The sequence below is a fragment of the Muntiacus reevesi genome, chromosome 2 (assembly GCF_963930625.1).
Source record: "Muntiacus reevesi chromosome 2, mMunRee1.1, whole genome shotgun sequence".
NCBI lineage: Eukaryota > Metazoa > Chordata > Mammalia > Artiodactyla > Cervidae > Muntiacus > Muntiacus reevesi.
This window is the reverse complement of record NC_089250.1, coordinates 231,341,018-231,357,572: the sequence shown is the minus strand read 5'-3', so window position 1 is coordinate 231,357,572 and position 16,555 is coordinate 231,341,018. Positions and strand designations below refer to the sequence as shown.

General features: G+C 54.1%; 1 protein-coding gene across 3 annotated transcripts in view; it reads left to right on the top strand.

Annotated features, from left to right (window-relative positions):
- Window positions 1–16,555, top strand: part of ZNF423 (zinc finger protein 423) — a 343,906-nt gene that overhangs the window by 165,867 nt on the left and 161,484 nt on the right. The window contains exon 1 of one of the 3 annotated variants that reach the window (XM_065925287.1): window positions 7,725–7,796. The exons of the other annotated variants lie outside the window; for them this stretch is intronic. The gene's annotated coding sequence lies outside the window, so the exon portion shown is untranslated. Of the gene's footprint in view, window positions 1–7,724; window positions 7,797–16,555 lie in introns of those variants that run through there. 3 annotated transcript variants of the gene reach the window in all.

The window sequence follows — 16,555 nt, the reverse complement described above, 5'->3', positions numbered from 1 at the left end:
TCGATGGACATGAGTTTGAGCAAACTCCTGGAGGTAGTGAAGGACAGGGAAGCCTGGTGTAGATGGGGTCACAAAGAGTCAGACATGACTTAGTGATGGAACATCAACAACAACAACTCATTTGGCAGCAAAATTTGACCTGACTGATGTGAACCCTTAAATTATACAATTAATTTATGATGGTGAATTATGTTTTGCTGCAGAAATATCAGTATGCTCAGTTGCTTCTGAGGTGTTCCCAGATACCAAGGAAAGGCACTCTGCTACTTTTCTAGAATCTGAAGAAGTCTGGATTCTGGAACACGTCTGGCTTCGAGGGTTCAGGGTAGGGGATTGTGGCCCGGCACGTGCAAGATGTACGGGGCTTCACACACAGAATACTGCTCAGTCAGCATCCGGTAGAGCTGTCCTTCAACCTCATCAACAGAACAGCGCTGCCCGGCCTCTGTCCCTCGTGCCACGGCTGGTGCACCGGGGTAGGAGGGGGATGCCCTGTAGCAGGTTGATTTGTGTTTGGGACACGCAGGAAGGGCTGACTTTTGCTGGCCCCAGGGTCTGGCCGCTGGATTCCCTGCCCATGGTTTGTGTCTGTTTTGGAGGTGACTGCTGCCAGTTCTGTAGCTCCCTGAAAGATCCTGGGCCTTAAGGAACCCCTTCACACATCGTCCTCCGCCTCCCTTGGGGGGCAGCCGTCCTCCGTTGGAGGGGCATTGCCTGGTGCCCGTTGACACCATTTCTCCGGTGCCCCCCAGGCGGCCCGGCACGACTAATGAGGATGCTTGGCCTTCCTAGTCGTGGGAAGCCTACTGGCTCCGACACCACCTTCCGAAGGGGCTGCGGGGTGTAGAACGGCATGTGCCTGCGAAGGAAGGCAATTAGGAAAATTGGAGGTGAACCTCCCTTTATTTACACATTTCTCTTTTACTCCCCGATAAGACAGGTCCTTTGAGATGCTCGCCCCCCCAGTGTTTCTGGCCTGACTCCCTGAGGAAATTGAACATTTTTCTCACGGGGCAGTGCCTCGGCTTGGTCCTCCAGGTGCAAATCCATTCACACCACACCAGCTTTTCAAAGCGCTCCCCCTCCTCCCAAACACAAAAGATGCTTTAACTGTCTTGCCTCAAGCCAGCCTTGTCAACTAGCTGTACTTTATCTCTTCTGTTTGGGTTGTAAAACCCAGCAATTAAGAAAATTCCTGCTTCAGATTAATTGTAGCCTACTTTGGCTTGGAGCAAGGCAGTGCGCCCCGTTACTGGAGTTTCACAGCTTTTGAGGCAGGGGGAGCTGGAGCGCTCAGGGAAACCGAGTCTCAGAGAATGGAGGGCCGCTGTCACCGACAGCACAGGGGACAGAGTGAGACAGGACTGGAATTCAGGGCCCAGAGTCTTGTCCCCCTAGCTGGATGGTTTCTTTCATCTGGGCTTCTCTGCTGGTGGAGCTGGGCAGGTAGGGGCATCCCTGGTGGCCTGTGAGTGGGCAGACACACCCACCCCATCCTTCCTGGGCCACGTGGCCCGTGGGGTCTGATGTCTGAGTGTGGATGAGCGCAGATTCCATGTTCTGTCTTTGCGGGGAGCCCTTGTGGACATCTGCACTGGTCTCTTTTGCGGAAGCAGGTTGTCCGAGGTTTAGAGGTTAGGAAAAGCCTGACCAGTTGCCTACTGTGTGCCGTGTGCTGTGCTGGGTGGCTGCTTCTCTCTGTGCTGATCAGGATGGAGGCAGATAGCTGGAGCAGCCGCTGCCTGCATGCTGTCTGCATTTGGGGCCCTGGAGGGAGCACCCCGTCCCAGCACTTCTCCTTCTCCTGTGGCCACAGTCCAGATGTAGGAGGGGCGGGCAGGTTGTGTCTGCTCTTGGCTTCTCATCCACTCCTCCCCAGTGATCCCATCCACACAGGCTTCTGGAGAAGGAAATGGCAACCTACTCCAGTATCCTTGCCTGGAGAATCCCAGGGACAGAGGAGCCTAGTGGGCTGCCGTCTATGGGGTTGCACAGAGTCAGACATGACTGAAGTGACTTATCATGCATGCATGCATTGGAGAAGGAAATGGCAACCCACTCCAGTGTTCTTGCCTGGAGAGTCCCAGGGACAGAGGAACCTGGTGGGCTGCCGTCTGTGGGGTCGCACAGAGTCCGACAGGACTGAAGTGACTTAGCAGCAGCAGCAGCTCACGGACTTTGTTCTCCTCTGACCCTCACTGTGGCCCTGCGAGGTGACCAGAGCCCAGTGAGTGGAAACTGAGGCTCAGGGCAGGGGCGGGGAGTACAGGGCCATGTGGCCCAGAAGCAGGAGGCAAGACCAGCCAGGTCTCTGCGTGTGGTGTGACACAGCAGCAGGTGGGGCAAGACTGCCAACTCTTTTTTGTCCCCTTGTGGGTCTCTTCTGAATCCTTATCATAAAAGCGTGAAACCTGGGGCTCCCTGAGGGGCCTCTGGGCCCACCATCCTGCGTCAGCCTGGCTGGACTGCATGCTCTGGGCCGCCCCATTAGCTGCCTGCTGGGCTTGGTTCAGGGACCCTGGAGGGGAGTGTGAGCCTGAGTCTGTGGGGACACCTGTCCTGCTGAATCTGAAAGAGGAAGGGTGCCCCTTATCCTGCCCATTGTGTGTGATGGCCTAGGGCTCTGTGGACGCCTGTGGAGGAGAGGAGTCGAATTTGAGGCCCTCCTTTTTTCCCCCACCACATGTCCTGAACTTATTTCTCCCCCTACTACAGTCCCTGAGCTTACTAAGGGCTACCAGCTTGACCTTGGGGCAGGCGCTGAGCTAGACACTTGCCAGACAGCATCCCCTTCCATCATCAAATTTGGGAGGGAGGCATCCCTTTTCACTGTCTTCATTTTACAGTTGAGGTTGGTGGCTCAGAAGGGTAGGTCACTTTCCCCAGGTCACACAGCACGCATGTGACAGGGCCAAGCTTCAACCCAAGCCCATGCATTTGACCTTCACAAGCATTCTTGTCTTCTGGGTGGCCAGGGGCTTGATGGGGGCCGGGCTGGGGGAGCCTGCAGGATGTGGGATCTGTAGGCATTGGTGTTGGCGACACAGAAGCTTGTTTCCCAGGTTTCGCTGCCCATTCTGAGGCTGCCTCGGGTGGTTCTGAGTCTCCTGGGCCCGGACCCTGCCAGTCAGATGGAGATGGGGATTCCTGTAGGACTGGTCACAGCCACTACCTGTGGAACCTGCCGGCTGGAACCACGCTGAGGTCTGTTTTCTGAACACTCCTTGGGGGTCCCATAGCACAGGTCTCAGGAGCTGCCTGGATGAGGGCTGGGCCAGGAGGGTAGGAGTCCCAGCCTGGGGCGACTCCAGCCTTGCAGACTCAGCTCCCTTTGGGAGTCACCTGGGAGCTGTGGCAGCTTGAGTCTCCCACCTGCACCGTTTCTGGGCCTCAGTTTCCAAGTCTGTGATATGGGCAAGGACCATTCCTGACCTCTCCTCGACATGGGAGGTCCAGGGGTTTTGAGGCCTTCATGAGCCACTGTGGGGAAGGGCTGCCCTCCTGGGTCTTAGGTGGGTTGAGTGGCCTGATCCTCCGTCCCAAGAGCTGCTCACTGGAGATGGTCCTCAGGTGTGGGTTTCCTCCAGGGGTCCCCTGGATGGACTTTGCAGTTTGGAGAGCAGGCTCTGCAGAAACTGTCACCATGGGAAGGGGCAGGGACGCGACCTTGATCCAGGCAGACTTGTTTGCAAGCCGCTGGCCACAGAGAGCCTGGTTTCCATTTCTGTGACTTGAGGATAACATTGGCACATACCCAGGTTGCTGCTCTTCAAGTCAGAACCTTCCCAGACTCCCATCGTCCTGGTCATTTACTCCTTGCATGCGTGCTAAGTCGCTTCAGTTGGATCCGACTCTCTGTGACCCCATGGGCTGTAACCCATCAGGCTTCTCTGTCCATGGGGTTCTCCAGGCAAGATCACTGGAGAAGGTTGCCATGGCCTCCTCACTACACCCTGTTTAGTGTCTTTGATTTACTTTTTAAATTCTCCCTCCTTCACTCGAGGGATTGGGGTTGGGTAAGACAGTGAAAACTACGGGACGACTAGCTGTCTTCTGGTTGTGTCACTAACCCACCGTCTGACCACTTCCTGGGTCACCAGGCCCTTGGGTATAAAGGAAGCAGTGGCAAAGGTTGATGCAGTTTGTTCTGCGCTGGGCAGGGTGCTGCATGCTCTGATTTAGTCAGCCTGGCGTTTCCCTGGGGCTGGTGCTTCTTCCCGTTTTATGGAGGAGGAAGTGAAGACTCAGAGCAAGTGAATGGTGGAGCCAGGGCTGAGCCCAGACTAGCAGATGACCCGTGGGGCTGAGCACCCAGAGCTCTAGGGCTGCATGTCGGCCGGCTAGAAGATGAGCTTGGCGTTGGCAGAGGAGCCTTGTTGCAGCCTCCCCACCAGGTCTGGGAGTGGCCGCCGGCCCAGGCTTGCCCTGGCACCAGACACCCCCTTTCCCCCTTGGCCCCGGCCCCTCTTCCTTGGCCGTTTGCTCCCCTTCCTCAGTTGCCCTAATGACTTAGTCCAGGTGGCAGGTTACGTGGAGAAACCACTCCAGGGAAATAAGAGTCCTTGCTACCAGCCTGGGCCTCAGGTGTGCGCACAGCGGCCCTCCCTGGGGGTCCGGTGAGCTGCGCCTCCCCCCTCCAGCTGTTAGCCAGGAATCTGAGAGCAGCGTGCGTGTGTGTGTGGTAGAGTAACTGTGTGCATGTAATTGTGCATGCACAGAGCTGCACACATAGAACTATGTATATGGAACTGCACGTGACGTGTGACTCTTTGCAGAACCATATGGGTATGTGACTGCTATGGGTGTAGGTGTGTGTATCTGTGTGTGTGTTTGTGCCTGCCCGGAAGGCTGGAGGTAATGGGGGAGAGGGAGATGTTGACGATGTGGGGCCCCAGGAAGGTATGGTGGGGGCAAGTGTTAACCTCCTTTGCTGGATAAAACACACTTTGTAGAACAGAGTTACACATATGTTTGGATAATTAGAACAAAAGCCGAGAGAACAATTTCATTCAAAGGGACAAAGTGGGGAGGTGGGGGCCCACCAAGATCTGGGGGGCCGAGTTCTGTCTCCCCAGCTCTCCCCTGCCTTCGCTGCGTTTTGATCACGCTATTTAGAAAATCCCTTTGTTGTAGGATAAACTGACATTGGCCCGCGCGTTTCTGCTGTGAAGTTTGCTGTGTTCCAGGGCCCACTCGGGACAGCCAGGCCATTAGGAGCTGATTAAATGAGCTAATTTTAATTTGTTCAGTGGTTACAGATGCAGAGACCTTTCCGTGCCCTTTTCTTGAGGCTCTATTTATTTATTAAATTTTTTTCTGAAAAGTAAAAGACCTTCAGGACTCCCTTTTCTCTTCCCATCCCCCTTCAAAAATAAACATGTGAAAGCATTTCAAATAAGAACTTCAGCTGGGAGAGAAGGCCTTGAGTATGGGCTTAGCTGCCAGAGGTGCCAGTGGGGGTCTCCCCGGTCTGGAAGTGGGGAGGGGGTTCGGAGCCACTGGGCTGGGCCACCCACCAGGGCTGGGAGAGAGGAACTCGAGATTTAGCAGAAGTCATCCAAGACTTGAGTCTCACCTTTAGGCCTTCGCGCGTGCTGGGACTGCTGCCTGGACCTCTGTCCCCATCCCTGCTTCCTTTCCTTGGCTGATTCTTCTTCATCCTACTGGTCTCAACGCACAGGTTGCTTTTTCTAGGAAGCTTGTTGCACCCCAGTCCCCGTTCTCCCACCGCCCCAGGGACTTCTCCAGTCGTAGCAGATGTCAGCACGTGGAGATGTCAGATGTCAGCACGTGGAGAACGTCTGTCTCTTTCAGGAGGCTGTGAACTCCGTAGGGCAGGAACTGTGCCTGCGTTGTCTCCCCTCACACCTCCAGCACCACAGTGTTCTAAACACATCCTCAACATCTGTTGGAGAGATGAATGGATGAATGGGTAGATGACATCTGCACTTGCTGAATGCCACTGCACACCAAACTCTTTTTTAAAATTCATTTATTTTTTTATTGAAGTATAGTTGATTTACTGTGTTATATTAGTTTCTGGTATACAGAAAAGTGATTTGGTTATATATATATATATATTCTTTTTCATATCCTTTTCCATTATGGTTTATCACAGGATATTGAATATAGTTTCCTGTGCTATACAGTGGGGCCTTGCCACTTATCCATTCTCTCTATAATAGTTTGCATCTGGTAATCCCAAACTCTCAATCCACCCCTCTGACCCCTTGGCCAGCACAAATCTGTTCTTTATGTCTGTGAGTCTGTTTCTGTGAACCTGTTTCTGTTTTGTAAATAAGTCCATTCGTTTCGTATTTGAGGTTCTGCGTATAAGTGATATGTGCCTTTCTGACTTCACTTAGTATGATAATCTCTAGGTCCATCTATGTTGCCGCAAATGTCTTATTTCATCCTTTTTTATGGCCGAGTAATACTCCACCACATATATGTACCACATCTTCTTTATCCATTCCTCTGTTAATGAACGTTTAGGCTGTTCCTGTGTCTTGGCTATTGTAGATAATGCTGCTGTGTATATTGGGGTGCATGTATCTTTGAGTCAGAGCTTTTTTTCTGGATATATGTCCAGGAGCAAGATTGCTGGATCATCTGGTAACTGTATTTTTAGTTTTTTGAGGAATGTCCATGCTGTTTTGCCTTGTATCTGTACCAGTTTACTTTCCTACCAACAGTGTAGGAGGGTTCCCTTTTCTTCACACCCTCTCCAGCATCTCACTACACACCAGGGTTGTGATGTCAGGACCCTGGGGTCCGACCGATTTCAAATTGTCACCCAGAGCTGTGTGTCCCTGGCCCACCCCCTTCCAGTGACCTCTTTTCTCACTGATGAGGGCTGAGGAGTGTTGAGGACCGAATCTTGAAAAATGAGCATGGTGGGAACCCACGCTTGCCCTTCCCAGCATGATGCTGATTTCCAGGGCCAGGATGACTCTGGCCCAGCTCTGCTGGAAACCTGACCAAAGGCCGTAGAGGGAGGCGAAGGGAGGAAAATTGCTCCTTGAGCTGACTTTTTACAGCACTTGCGGGCCAGCCGGGCTGGGAGGATAATGGGCCAGCCCTGGAGGTGCTCAGAGCACAGAAAAGGGGGCTGGTGTGGACGCAGCCGACAGCCACCCCCACTCTTGCCTCAGCTTCTGGCCTCCCCCGCTCTTTCATTTTTTAACATGTCTTTCTCTATGGTTGGGGCACCTTTCCGTGAGCAGCAGGGTTTTCCCTGGAGCCTGCAGCCGCTGTGGCTGGGCCAGTTTCTGGGGCCTGGTTTCCATTTGCTGAGCGCTCCTTCCCGCAGACAGCACCCCACCCACCCCACCCAGGGCCTCTGAGGGGCTGTCCCCCACCCTGTCCTGGCAGCCCCGCGTTCCTCCTTTAACCCCAGCCTCAGGGACAAGCGCTGGAGCGGGGCTGCCCCGGCCCCTCTTCTCTGCAGGAATCCCAGGGCTGGCGGGAGAGTCAGAGCTTCCCGGGCGCCCCTGGGGTCTGGGGCCCTCAACTGGGTCAGCATCTGGCCGAGTGGCCCAGCCTTTGGCCTCCTCTGTCTCCTCCCCCACTCCCTCCCCGAGGCCCTTCCTCTCCCCACTAGCTGGATTCCCCGCCAAGGCGGCGGGAGCAGCCACGCTGGGCCCATCCTTTCCCCGGCTGAGGCCGAGGGTGGGGATGAGTCCCGGGGCTGAGGTCACCAGCGGGGCAGTGGGAAGCGCTTTTCCAGCCCTCGCCTGCCCGGCCGCTGGGTGCCCGGAGCGGGGGCATCAAGCAATTTATCCTGGGATGTCCCGGTGAGCAGGGGGGGAGAGGTAAGCGGAGGGGCGGGGCTGGAGGGGGAGAATGGATAAAACAGGCTGGTGTCTGCACCGGAACGCCAAGAGTCCCCTTAGAGGCTCCTGGCTCCTTGGGAAGCTGAATGTCTGAACGTTCACTCAGAGTGGAATCTAACCCAGAGAGAAGGGAGCTGTTTTTCCTGGACTGGGGAAGAAGAAAGGGCCTAGGAGGCACTGGTGACCGGGTCCTGCAGTGTGGGGGTGGGGGGTGGCCTCTTGGGAGCACCCCGATTCCGGGTCTGGCACAGCTCTCCTCGCTGCCCCCCGCCCTTCTCTGTGTCCGCCCAGTGGCCTCCGGGCTCCCACGTCTCTGCCCAGGAGGCTGGCCGGCATCCCTGATGGTCTGCGTGCCCTTTGGGCCGTAGCGCTTGCTGGCCCCTGGGCACCTTGGCTCTGATCCCGTCCCACGCCCTCACCTCTGTCCCACTTCCCGCCCTGGTTCCTGGCCGGCGGCTGGGAGGTGGCCTGCGTGCCGCCTTCTGGGCCTGACCTTGCCACCCACGAGGCCAGCGTGGCCTCGAGCCGTCACCTCCCAGGCATCAGTCTCCTCTTCCGTCATTGGGAGGCACGCCAAGAGGACACCGAGTCAAATCTCTGACTATGGATCACCGGACCATGATTCCCGATGGATTGGCGTGGGGCCTGCCGGTGGGGCAGGGTTGGCGGGGGGGGCTCAGTGTTAAGCGAAGCGGCTGTTTCTTGTGGCCAGCCACTTGTTCTCCGTGGGAAGGAACCAGTGCATTTCTCTCTGTGTCGTAACCAAGCTACCGAAATGGCAAACTTGGGTTCTGTAGTTACACAGCGTTTTGGAAGCAAATTGATAGGATAATGTGTTATTATTGGCTACTGGGCTAATAGCTGTTTTGGCAGGCGTGCCAATCCTGGGTGGCTTTGCTGGCACGGGCGTGAGGATGGCGCGGTGGGTAGAGGGGAATGGTGGGTGTGCGTGGCACCGAGTGGCAGGCTGGGGAGGACCTCAGGGGTGGATGCCCAGCCCTGATCAGCTGTTGCCGAAGCCAAGGCCAGAGAGGTTGAGAGACCAGCGTCAGGTCCCACAGTGAGTCGGCGCTCGAGTTGGACTGTGGGTCTCCGTGGGAAGGACAGCTTGGCCTGCGATCTCTGAAGGCAGATAAGTGCCTTCTCTCTGAGCCTCGTGCCAGCACCCAGGAAGATGGAGGTTTGGAACGTGCCCAAGGCAGCTCGCTCCGGACTCAGGGCTGTTGCACGTGCTAGTGGCCGCTCCTGGAATGCGCTTCCTCCACGTCCCTTGGCTCGCTTCCTTGCTTGCTCCAGGTCTGTGCTCAAGTGTCAGCGTGTTGTCACCTGTCTGGAGTAGCACCCCACCCATTCCCTCACTCCCATCCTATGCTGCTCCATATTGTCTTTGTTGTGCCGCCTGGCTTACTACAGATGGATTTACTGCTTTATCGTCAGCCTCCTCTCATAGGCAAAGACTGTTGTGCTCGCTATCCGGTCCCCGGAGCCTGGAACAGGGCTGCAGAGCAGACACTTGGTGACATTTGTTGAAGGAGTAGATGCATGTAAATTACAATGTTATTTTAAAAAACGGCTGCCACGTGACCAGGGGCTGATTCCGTCTCCTCTCAGAGGACGGTGGGAGCCGGGGATCCTGTTATTCCTGTCCCCAGGAGGTGGTCCGCAAGCCCTCTCTTTGGGCTCGTGGTGACATCATTTCTTTTTGCTAAGGAAGCTCAGAAGGGAATGAGTTCCCCATCACTGGAAGGAACCAAACCCCTGGCAGAGGGGATGGAAGTGCCGGTGGGGAGTGAATTGGGTCCCCCTGAGGGCCCTTCTGTTTAGGTTCTGTGATGGGCTCGGGTAAGACAGCGGGATCGGCTCTCTCTATCACATGCGGTTAGTGGCTCCTACCCCGGGGTGGTGTGTGAGGATCTGGAAAATTGTAAAAAATGCTCTTGGGAAGGGTAAACTGAGAGTGGGCAAGATGGCCCACCGTGAGCGGGGAGCCCTGCGGTTAACCAAGGGTCTGCCCAGCGGCCTTCGCTCTTGCCGCCTCCGATCTGGAAACGACACACAGTGATACATTCACTGAGCATTATTTCCCGTGTGCCCGGCGCTGGGCCAGAGTTGCTTAACCTGGATTATCTGATTTAATCCTCACCACAGCCAGAGGAGGCAGAAGGTGTTCTCTGTCTACTTTCCCCCTTGGTGGGGCTTAGAGAGGTTCAGTAACAGATCCCAGGTCACCACAGCTGGTCAGGGTGGAGCTGGGCTGTGAACCTAACTCTCTGGCTTGAGAACCATCCTGGACACGCTCCTGAGGCCCCTGGAACCAGCCTCCCTTGGCCAGTGTGTGTGCTGCCCCAGCACTCGGAGACAGCCTGGCACAGATGGAGTAGATGTCAGTAAGTATCCGTAGAAGGAATGAATGAATGCAAGGAGTGTCCCAAGATGAACAGGAAGTGATCAGTTCCTGTTTGGGCAGGGGAAGGAGAAATGCAGGGCAGCGGTGGCCAAGAAAGCGTGATAGCCGCGTGTGCTTGGCTGGCTTGACTTCCTCCCAGAAAAACGTACAAGGGGGCCACTTGGCTGTGTGTGCCTCATGCGAGGGCACGCTCATTTGTGGGTGGTCAGTAGGGAGATTTGGGGTGAATTTTGGAGACACACACACACACACACACACACACTCTCATCCCCGGTGCGTTGTGTGCAAAGATACTCACTTGCCTAGTTTTACCAGGCAAAAATGCAAACCTTTCAGCCCACTCCAGATCACACTGCTGAGGCTGTACCTTTAAGAGCTTGGACTCTTAGCTCATTATTTTATTAAATCTATTCATTTGTTCTGCTCTAGTCTGAATAAATAGAAGGCCCATACCCACCCACCTCCAGCTCTCCCCTCCTGTCTAGTCCCAGTGTCTCCTTGAATTGAATGTGGTTTTTTTCAGGGGCTCAGGCTGAGGCTGGGTCACTGAGCTCTGCCTCTGTCCCTGCCACCCTCTTTCCCATCCCCACATGTCCTTTCTTCCTCTCTGACAAATGAGAGCTATACTGGAGACTGAACTAGTTGCATTCTGCCACAATATGTGAACACCCCTCTGGGCTCAGGTGTTCAAGCAAGTGGTCAAGCTCATTAACCCTAGCTGGAGCCTCTACCCGCCAACCCCTGGGCCTCCATCTGATGGGGGCTTCCTTGAGTGGCTCTTGGCACCTTCTTTGTGATTCGCTTCGTCATTCATCCATCCATTCATTCATTCATTCTCTCATTCATGCCATGAATAGGAAGGCCTTCTTTAGACCAAGCCCTGGGGCTTCAGTATTCTATCCATCCATCCTTCCATCCCTTTGTGCATCCTTCCATCCACCCAGTCATTCATGCCAGTTACTAATTGCTTCCTCTAGGACAAGACCTGAAATGTACCCTTTCATTCATTCATTCAGTCACTCATTTATTCAATCATCCAGCATATAGGTATTGGCAGGTATCTTGTGAGGACTCCCAGGGATCCACAAATTTGGGGCTTCTCAGAGTTGTCTCTAGGCAGTTCTAAGCCAAGAGTACCTGTAGGGAGACCCTTACAGAATAACCCAAGAATAACATTCTTGGAAGAAGATGAACAAGGACCACTGAAATGCTGTTTAGATGGAATGTGAATGGAGGCATAAAGGAATACATAGCTCGTTCACAGCCCTGCACCCAGCACTGACTAATGACCTGACTGAAGCATTCATTTGTCCATCGTTCACTCATGGAAGATTCAGCAAATGTCGAGGACCTACTCTGTGCCCGGCACTGAGATGAGATGGTAGCTACCCCTGCTGGGGACAGTGGCCCCCAGTCGGCTGTGGGCATAGCATCGTCACCCTCAGTTATGCTGAGCTGGGGGAGTGTCTCCTCTTCCCAGACACCCTGTGGGCGGGATGCCATGGGTGGCGCATTGTGCCAAGTCTCCTGGGCGATCCATCTCTTTCAATGGATGGACTTTCTCAGTTTACCCTCTTACATTACATTAGCTTTCCCCGTCTCCTCTATGGCGTGTGTGTTGGCGTTGGGGGTTTCCGGTGAGTCAGGCAGTCACATCCTCCAGGCTCTGCTGGATTCTGTCTTGGGGCAAGTCCCTCCTTCAGACCTCAGGGTTCTCAGTGGGTGGTGGCTGGGTACCCCCAAAGGTCCATTTCAGCCTGTGAGTCTTGGGTTTCTTATCTGTCAAACGTGTGTCTGGTAACATTATGTGTGGCTTAAAAGGATTAAGACATGTAAAACATTTACACCTAATAATATAATTAAATAAAAATGAGCCTGGCATATAGTAAGTGCTCAGTAAATACAGTTAATGATGATTTTCAAGTCTTTTTAGGACAGCAGTCACAATGCAGGGTAAGATGAGGGCCTGGTTACAGCATAAGGAGGTGGAGGCCATTCAGGCTGAGACAGCAGAGGTGGGGGCAAGGGGTAGGGGTGCCCAGGGAAGGGTCAGTGATGCCCTGAAGAGACCAGGGGACGACACGCCCCAGTAGTGATGCCTGGGACATCAATTGCCTTGCTGTCACTTGGAAGTCAAGTCAGGGGACTGCCCCTGGCCACAGCTGCTCCAGGGGGGATCCTGTCATGCCAGCTCAGCCACGTAGGGCTCCTCCGCATCACTGTGGTCTGGGCCAGGTGGCTGCCTCCCTTGCTGCTGCCTCTGCCTCTGCGCCTTCCCCAGGCCTGCCAAGCTGCTCCAATCTCCTCCCTCTCTAGGCGGGGCCGGGGTGGCCTCAGTCATCGAGGACTGACAGCTAGGCAACAAAGCCCACAGTGGCAATTTTTCTGGAGGCTGAAACATGAAAAATCCAGGGAAAATTGAAATTTTCTCTGCTGAGTCGTAGATTTGGATGAGTATAAAGGGTGAGTGGGGCCCGCACAGTGGCTGTGTTGTTGGCCCTGGCACATTCAGGGGGGATCCTGGGGCTCTTCCCCTGCCGTGGGGCCCAGCCCGCCTCTTCTCCTCTGCCCACTTCTGGCCGAGCACTGTGCTGGGCACACAGCTCCGGTGTTCCCAACAAGCTCATAGCCTGGAGGGGAGCGAGGGACACACCAAGGCCTGCAGTCCTGCCTACAGTGTAGGCCAGAGCAGGGGCTCACAGTGGATGCCTGAGACACCTTGACAGATTGGCAGCCCAATTCTAGGTGGTTCATGCAATTTCTGCTTTACTAAAAATTTTTTTTGGCCATGCCATGCAGCATGAGGAATCTTAGTTCCCTGACCAGGGGTCAAACCTGCAACCCCTGCATTGGAAGTTTGGTGTCTTAACCACTGGGCCATCAGCGAAGTTCCATGGTTTGTGCAATTAAAAAAATTTTTATTTATTTAGGCCATGTCGGGTCTTCACCGAGGTATGTGGGATCTTTGTTGCGTCATGTGAGATCTTTGCAGTGGTGTGGTGAATGCCTCAGTAGTTGTAGCGCACAGACTTTGTTGCCCTGCGGCATGTGGTATCTTAGTGGCCCGACTGGGGATCAAATCCATGTCTCTTGCATTGCAAGGCAGATTCTCAACCACTGGACCACCAGGGAAGTCCCAGTTCATGCAATTGTGAAAAAGGTAATTATGTGTCTCTTTTAATGGACTTTACAAAACATCATATCCATGATTTCATCAAGATAATTATTTGGTATTAAACTCAGGTAGGTAACACCTGCCTGAGGCAGGTGAAAGGACAAAGTTGAGTAATATAATAAAGTAAGAAAATAAATAGGATAAAGGTCTGGAAGGTGACGTGAGCATAGCGAATCCTTGATAGACTCGACTTCCGAATCTGGTGCCACCACCTCAGGTAAGCGTTGAGGATGACTTTCCCGAACGCAGAACTTGAGGCCAGGACTTGGGTCCAGGCTAGGCTTTGCTCATGGCTCAGATGGTAAAGAATCTGCCTGCAGTGTGGGAGACCTGGGCTCAATCCTGGGTTGGGAAGATCCCCTGGAGAAGGGAATGGCAACCTACTCCAGTATTCCAGCCTGGAGAATTCCATGGACAGAGGAGCCTAGCAGTCTACATAGTCCATGGGGTCACAAGGACTCAGACACAACTGAGCGGCTAAATTCTTGGGGCTTCCCTGGTGGCTCAGATGGTAGACAATCTGCCTGCAATGCGGGAGACACAGGTTTGATCTCTGAGTCAGGAAGATCTCCTGGAGAAGGGAATGGTTACCCACTCCAGTATTCTTGCCTGGAGAATTCTGTGGACAGAGAAGCCTGGCGGGCTACAGTCCATGGGATCGCAGAGGTGGACACGACTGAGCGACTGACACTTTCAGTTTCTTTTCTGTGTTGGGGAGGTAGGTGCTCCAGGAAGGAGGAGTGAGGGGCAGGCAGGGTGAGGCAGGGAAGGGAAAGGCCAACACTGGGGAGGAGTGTCAAAGTCACGGCTGTGGATCCCTGGGCTCGATTCTGCCGGGAATTTCATGTTTGTGCAGGACGCCCCACAGGCTCCAGTCCTTCTGTGGTTGTGGGTGACTTTGGGGGGCGTTAGCTCCTGCCCACCCTTCTAAAGAGAGGCAGAGCCTTGGAGGTGAGGCCTCAGGCCCTGGGGCTCAGCACATTCACTGCAGCTGCAGCTAAACCGAGCTGAGGGCTGTGATGCTCTCACCTGTAGCACCTGCCACGGAGGCCCCTCTGGCTCCCCATCCCCAGGGTCCTCTTCTGTGAGGTGGGGCCACGCTGTGACCGTCTGGCAGAATTGCTGCGGGGCACGTCATGGGGCAGAGAGAGTGAGTGTTTTGGGGGAACCGCTGTCCCTCCTGCTGTGGGAGGCTCCTCAGTTCTCCAGGTGCTAGGGGCACCTTCAAGCTTGGCCTCCGAGGGATTTGACTGAGCTGAAAAGCAGCAGATCTGGGCTTTAAGATCAGACAGTGTGCCTGCCTTGTCCGTGGAGATCTGACCCCCCGAGCTGGGGGAACGTGTCCCTCACCAAGAAGTGTCTGAGCTGAAAATGAGGACATGACCCTGACATCCTCCCAGGGTTCTTGGGTGGGCATCCCGCCTGGGCTCTCAGTGACGCTTCCTCCGTGGTGGTGGGGGGGTGTTCTTGCTCCTGAGGAGGTGCCACCCATTCAGTTTCCTTCCCTCGTGTCTGGTGATTCACACACACTGCATCTCAGGGTGGTGAACAGCATGGACTTCGAGGTCAGGTGACCCACATTCAAAGCCCAGCTTGGCCATTTCTAACCCATAAGACCTGGACGTGCTAATTAACCTCTGTAAGCCTCAGTTTCCTCATCTACAGAATGGGGGCTGGCATTAACTCGTTAGACGGTTGTGAACATCAAACGGGACAACGTGTGGCAATGGGGCAAATGCTCAGGAAATGTCTAGTACATAGTAAATGTCATTTATTATCTATGTGTTGGAGGCACGTATAGCATGTATGTATAATATGAAATCTACTTGTTAATCGTTTTTTTCCGTGTCTCTAAACTCTGGGTTAGAGGCTTCAAGTTTGAGGTTAGGGGCTCCATGCGGTTTTCTCTGATACTGGGTTTTGTGAAAATTATAATATGAGTCTGGTCATTTTGTTCACATTCTTTACCCTCATCAAGCACTTCCTCTGTCTGCATCTCCAGTGAGAAAGTCAGGGTACAAGCTGCATTCTATAGATGAGGTGAGGAGAGCCTGGAGGCCAAAGGTTGTCCTCAAGGTCACCCAGCTGCTTGGGGCTACAACCAGCCCCAGAACCTAGGTGCTGGTCAAGCCCGCTGGGAGAGGCCTGGGGCTGGTCCCGTAGGTTTAGCTGCATTCTGCCTGGACCCAGGCCGACCTGGGGGGAGGCAGCGGCTCCTGTGTGGATGAGCTCTGATTCTCCCCGGGGGCCTCCCTCCTTTGGGGAGCCCCAAGACCTGCTGAACCTGGCTAAGGCCCCTCCCAGATGCCCTGCCCGTGACCTCCCCCGGCACCTGCTCTGAGTGTTGTGAGCATAGAGCTGAGCCCCGTCTCTGGGGACCAGGGGCAAGGCCTGAGCAGGGGAGGCTGCCGAATGGGCCGGGTGTGGCAGCGGGCTCCTAGGACTGCTGTTTCCGAACCTTGGCTCCCAGGCCCTACCTGGCACCGTCTCCTGTGTCTACTTCCTGGAACAGCTGGGCTGGAAAATCACTTTGGGGGCAGAGCCCAGGAGTGACCATGCAGACTTCAGCCTGCTGTTTTGAGTTTGCCAGCTTCCACACTCACTTCTTCTTCTTCTTTTTTTTTGATGTGAAGCATTTTAAAAGTCTTTATTTAATCTGTTAGAATACTGCTTCTGTTTTGTGTTTTGCGTTTTTGGCCACGAGGCATGTGGGATCTTAGCTTCCCAACCAGGGATCGAACTCGAACCCCCTGCATTGGAAGGTCAAGTCTTAACCACTGGACCGCCAGGGAAGTGGTTAGCTTGGAAGTCCCTCCAAGCTCACTTCTATACTGGGTGTCCCAGGCTTTATTCCATTGAATCCCTCTGCCATGAATTTTGCAACACTTGAGTATCACTGGTGCTATGATGTACCTGGTAGTTTTAAGTCCTCTTTTCATACTTTAATTCATTTTCTTAATTCTGCAAATGGAAAGTCAGTATCATTTACTGTAAGTAGGTAGTAACCTTAAAAGTAAATTGAAAACAGACCCAAAGAAAAGCCCATGTTCAAGTTATTCCTGCCAGAAGTTGTGGCATCCTGAAAACCCTGAGCCTTGGGGTCTGTTCTCTCTTTGTTGGAACGTTAGAGAGAAATTA